This window comes from Petaurus breviceps, unplaced genomic scaffold, assembly GCF_028583685.1.
Source record: "Petaurus breviceps papuanus isolate PSGF00001 unplaced genomic scaffold, PetGlider_PUasm1.0 90407, whole genome shotgun sequence".
Classification (NCBI taxonomy): domain Eukaryota; kingdom Metazoa; phylum Chordata; class Mammalia; order Diprotodontia; family Petauridae; genus Petaurus; species Petaurus breviceps.
Window position 1 is genome coordinate 855,376 of NW_027187241.1, and position 6,000 is coordinate 861,375.

The following is a 6,000-nucleotide window of genomic DNA, read 5'->3' on the forward strand; positions in this document are numbered from 1 at the left end:
ATACTCATCTTCCTGAATTCAAATATGACCTTAGACACTTACTAGCTATGTTACCCTGGGTAACACACTTAACCCTGGTAGCCTTAGTTTCTCATCTGTAAAATGAGCTAGAGAAGGAAATGGCAAATCATTACAATATTTCTTCCAAGAAAATCTCAAATGGAGTCATGGAGAGTCAGACATGACTGAAATGATTGAACAAAACAACATCCAAGGGAGAATAAAACTTTGGCAAGCAAATTTGTCACTCTCTTCCCCTTCCCCACCCCCACACCCCAAACCCTATTCAACAAACTTAGGTGTTATTAATTTTAGTGGAATTAGCTGAAAGTTGACTATTTTAATCAGCCTAGAAATAGAAAAATGGACAGATAGTGAGACTCAGTCAGTCCTTAGGCCTTGGCAGCACAGCTATAGCAGAAAGTCAAGGAGGTGGAGTTGTATGGTGTTAGTCAGGATGTAAAGTAGGATTAAAACAGATAGTCATAGCATCCAAGATAAGTCAGGAGACATGTAAGGCCAGCAGGGCTTAATGTATTAGAATAGGGAGGAGTTGAGAGACTAAAAGTGAAGAGCAGACTCAATATGAGTAAGGCAGTGAGAAAGGTAGAATTGGAATTTGTAGTCAGGGAACAGGGAAAAAAAGTTCAACATTTTTCTGCTTGTGAATGACTTAAAGACTTAAATGATGATAGTTGAGATGCCTGAAGACCAGGTTGTTGGAAGGATTACCAATGTTTTAGCTCTGCTTGGTCAGTAAAGCATTCCTTTTACAAAGGGCAAAGCAGACTGTACTCAGAGACTACCTGCCATAAGGAACATCTTGAAAAAGATCTTCTCCTAAAACAATATTAACTTTCTTATCTAGTAACAGAGGACAGTGGGACTGAAGAAAGTGCTAAGCCATTATATCCTCAGTCTAGCAGGATATCAAGCAATTGATACCAAGCAATATCAATCAACTTACCACTCAATTGAGAAGTACAGAACCTGAGAGTCTATATGCCACATGTGAAATTAAATGGTTTTAACTGTTTCTGTATGTCCAGGAATGGTAATGAAAGTGTTCAAATAAGGAAATTGGGTTTTATTTTTATTCTGCTATATATATCACTTAAACTAACCTTGGCTTATGATGGTAACATATTTCCTGTCAAAGACGGCCCTGAGGATCTTCTACCAAAACAAAGATAGTGACCAGAGGACTAGGATTTCATTGAAGAGAGTTTCCAAGGCTGCAGTTTAAAGTTGCTGAATCCCCAAATCAGGCTGCTTTAGCTTTTTAATTTGAAACACCACTAATTCACTGCTTCTAACTACACAGAAAGGTTAGCTTCTATCAGGTGAGTGATATGCCTAACAGAAAACTGTTCTTCCTTCACTGAACATACTAATTTCATTTTTCTGTCAAAATTGAATAACTAATAAAAGTCATATCTCAATGGGAATAAGTTTGGCTTTTCAGTAAGATAGTTAAGCACTGAGTTACTAGATAGAATTAAATGAACAAGACATAATGTATAAATTTCTATTTATTTCAGATGTTTGTTAATTCTCGTTTTATAATCAGGCCATACAAAAATTATTGTTAAACTTTGGACCATATGAAAAACACAGGACATTTTTTTTAATGTACCTGTTGACTACTGTTAGCAATTTCACTAAAAGTCTAGTTTCAAGGAAATAATTGAGTAATTCATCTGTATGAAATCTCCAAAGAATTTAATTTTGCAAGTAATTATTTTCACTAGAAGTTTGATTTTAGCTAATTAATAATTTTTTCTTTTGAATTGTTTTAAAATATTATGGTATCACTAATACATTCTTGGAAAAGAAAAATGGTTCTTGGTCTATTACCTTAGAAGCATGATTTTCTTTGCGGGGAGGGAGAGGAATTTCTCATATTAATTACTTTCCAACTGTTTCATTTCCTTCTAGTGAGAAGACTCTATATTTTACATTGCAAATTATTGTGGAAATTTTAGCAAATACTAAGCCCAATATTCCATTCCATGGAAGTCCTCTTCAGGGTAGCTAGGAAATATTGAGAGAATATGGGTCCCCCTAAACAGGAATGGAAAATGGAAAAACCTTACCTCCTTCATTGCCTTGGGAGATGTATTATTGGGTCCTATGGAACTGGAATGGAGAATTCATAGTAATTATGTAGTATTTCCAAAATGCTGAAACTTTATTGACATTTGACTCTCAGTAATACATACAGATCAAACACAAGTCTTTCTGATAACTTCAATAGCAGACAAAATTTTCATATCTGAACCACAAAAAGAGAAAACTAATCACAGGAATGATTAAAATAGCTATACTCTATTACTATGTTCTCCATTTTCTTATCTGTAAAATGATAGGGTCAAGTTAGATATTGAACAATTATACTAGTAACACTATGTGTGCCAGGTACCATCTAGTCAAATTCATTGAAAAGTTTAGGAAACTGATACATGGTGAGATCAGGATTGCTATATAATAGATTTATAGCTAAAAGGGACCCTAGAGTTCATCTACTCCAACTCCCTCATTTTACACATGAAGAAAATGAGGCCTAAGGAATGAAGTGACTTGTCCATGGTCATGCAGAGAGTAAATAAGACCTCTGACTTAAAATCCAGCATTTTTTCTGCTATAACAATCCTCCTCCCTAGTACTAAATCTTATAATTTATGAAGGAATCACAAACAGGACACTCGGAATGTTATATGCTGAATTTATTGTATACTAAAAAAGAAAAGCAAACCACATAATAGTTTCATGCACAATCCTTTCTATTCTATGGTGTGTATGGAAATACTTATTTGATGTTTGTTAAATTCAGAACAAAATGAAACTAAAATTTAAAAAAATTTAATTCCTATGATCCTCTGATGAACACTGTAGTTCAAGGACAATGTTTTCTTTCAACTAGTCTTTATTATGTTCTCAACTAGAACTCCCTGTTAACTTTATTATTGGTATAATTTACACTTTAATTAAGAGATTGATTATACAATGATAGTTCCAATTTTCTGGATTTTTCCTTTTATAAATTTTTATTATTATCTTTATTAAGCACTAATTAAAAATTTAGACAGTTTAAACGGTTATTGAGTTCTTTTTTTCATCTATACAACAAAAATAACTCTAAATCATTCTATGTGGGTCTCATCTTTGTGGTTTATTATATGTACTTGAATATTTTTCCTGCTCATGTAGTTAGTGTTCTAATTGGGAAAATAAAGTGATTGAACCAAATGTTTTCTATTCTCATTTCCAGCTGTAATGATTAATGAATCTTTTTCTTCACCTATTTCTATCCCAAATATACCTTGCTGCTCCTATTTTGAGGAGAAAATACAAGAATTTTTTTTCTTTTATGTAACAGAGGCTGCCACTGACAACAACATCAGTTTTGAAACTCTGAAGTCAAGGTCTTGTTAAAACCTCAAAGGTAGGAGTTTTGCTACTTTGCATGATACATTCTGGTGATATTTAATCATTTGCTTTTGATCATATACTTTTCTGTTATTTTAAGGAAAAGTTAAAGTACTGACTCACAATGCTTTTGTAAACACTGGGTTTGCAAACATGGTGTATTCTCAGTCAGAAAGAGGAGAGTTTTCAGAATGCAAACCTCCCTTTTGGAACTCTGTAAAAGCCTTAGAATGGTAAACGGACACAGGGCAGGTTGACCTGCTGATGAGCAGTCTTGTTTCAGGTTTCCTAAGGTCAGATTTTATACTTTACCTTAGGATAAACTACCCAGAGGGCCTTCTGCCCTGACCTTGAAAAGGAGATTAGTGGGTAAAAAAAGAGGAAGGCAAGCCCAGCAAGTAAGGGGGGGGGGGGGCGGCGGCAAATAGGTGGAGAAGAGTGAAGGCTAAAACCAGAGCAACATACCAGCCAAAGCCTATATGCTGAATTTTGCCATTCTAGATTGGGCTGTACACTGTCAGGCACTGTTGCTCCTCAGTGACAGAATCCTAGAGATATATAAACATGGCTATTGGTGAGACTGCTCTGGAGACTTTCCCTGTCCCTTTTTTTCTATGGGACTGAGATCCCTTCCCCAGTTGTCCACCCCATTTATTCCCTTGCTTTACAGCAAGATGGAACAGTGGATAGAGCACCAAGCCTAGAGTCAGGAAGACTCATCTTCCTGAGTTCAAATCTGACCTCAGATACTTACTAGCTGTGTAACCCTGGACAAGTCACTTAACCCTGTTTGCCTCAGTTTCCTCATATGTCAAATAAGAGAAGGAAGTGGCAAATCACTTCAGTATCTTTGCCAAGAAAATCCTAAATTGAGTCATGAAGAATTGGACACTACTGAAAATGATTGAAAATCACACATTTACTTATTACCTAATGAAAAGGAACCATGTCATGTTAGAGAAGTCAGCCTTCCTGGTTCTACCTCCTCTTTGCCCTCTGGCAACTTCAGGTTGCTAAATTTGTAAATAGTATTTATTTTAAATATTTTCTTGGCATGCATTACAGCACATTAAAATCTAGGTGACCATTCAAATGTATTCCACATCTGCTTGCTTGAATGCTAGCAGTGAAATAGCACTTAATTGTACTTAAGGCTACTGTGTTCCAGGCTCTGTGTCAGGTGCTATGGATGCAAAAATAAAAATAAATAGTTCTCACCCTCTAAAAGAATTTACATTTTATTAGCAGGGACCAACATGTACATAGTAAATTAAATGAGGGATGCAATCAAAATGATAGAGTGAGAAGTATAGTCTAGCTCACCAAACCTCCTTCACAAAGATCTAGAAAACGTGCTGGACTGAATTCTGATGGGGAAATCCATAAAAAAGTCACAGGGGATCATTTTTCCAGTCCAGGGAGGTTTGTTATTTTTGTTTATCCTTTGTTCTCAAATGACATCCTGAGGGTGATCTCTTAAATTGGATTTAAGTGAGGCAGAGCTCTTCAAAGTCATCAGTCTCATTTTCTCCTCCAGAATCATCTAAGTCCAGTGGTAAGATATAGATCAGGATGACTAGAGATGGACCTAGATGCAGTGGGGAGACCTTGGCCTTTTTAAGTTAGCCAGGTTCCAGTTTGTCTGAGGCAACACCCAATCAGTGATTCAGTGATTCAAAGCTAGATAAGAAATGAGGCAAAAGATGGCTGAATTTGCCTAGTCAAAAAAAAAAAAAAATCAGTCTGAGAGGGGAAGACCCTTGGGGTATCTGGCCACAACAGAAACAATTGCTATTTACACTCACTCTAAGTTACCAAAACCCAAACAATGAGCCAGTGAGGCTTGGGCTATCTATTGGCCAATGAGTGAAAGCCAAAATGATTTAGGTTTAAAGGCATAGTCAAGTAGCTCCATTTGAATTCCCAGTGGGCTTTATCAAAGTCTGGTTTTCAGAGCTCTATTTCAGGAAATCATAAATGAACCAGGGTGCCTTAGGGAAATAGAGAAGTAGGCAGATATTGGGATGTGGTCTGACCAGAACGCAAGGCATGGAACATTCCAGCACCCATGGAGTTTGGGGTTGGAGGGGGGAGTGGGGGATGAGACTGGGCACTAGGGCAAGAAGCACTAAGCAGAAAGAGATCACAAACTATTCCTAAACTAGTTCAGGGTGCATGAATGGATGCTATCTGCTATAGTTGTAACCACTCACTAGCCGGTTCTAAGTCACCGATCCAGGATGGAGAGGAGCAGTTCCAGAGGAGCAGTGGTTGGAGGAAGGGAGGAAAGGAAGGGATATATTGCTCTGTACTAACCATGGAACAAATTCTGGAAGCAAACAGTAGCTCTAATCCCAATGCAAATAAAGAACTCTCTCTAGCCTCTAGTCCAGCATGAAAGTCTATAGTGGAATAACCAGGGCAAGATTGCCATACCAAATAGTTCAGTCTCTGTGAATCTATAGAGCCTCCCAGCAGGCTAATAGTGGCTGAGTCCAGCATTACCCTACTGAAACTCCCAAATACCGTGTTTCCCCGATAATAAGACCTATCCCGAAAATAAGCCCTCCC

At 37.1% G+C, this 6,000-nt stretch overlaps 1 protein-coding gene across 3 annotated transcripts in view; it reads left to right on the forward strand.

The window, feature by feature from the left end:
- The window catches only part of RMDN2 (regulator of microtubule dynamics 2), a 146,172-nt gene that overhangs the window by 37,692 nt on the left and 102,480 nt on the right, over positions 1-6,000 (forward strand). Inside the window, exons 2-3 of one of the 3 annotated variants that reach the window (XM_069108586.1) lie at positions 1,160-1,343; positions 3,380-3,445. The exons of 1 other annotated variant lie outside the window; for it this stretch is intronic. The gene's annotated coding sequence lies outside the window, so the exon portion shown is untranslated. The remainder of the gene's footprint in view (positions 1-1,159; positions 1,344-3,379; positions 3,446-6,000) is intronic. One more of the 3 variants, XM_069108588.1, reaches the window with a different exon arrangement.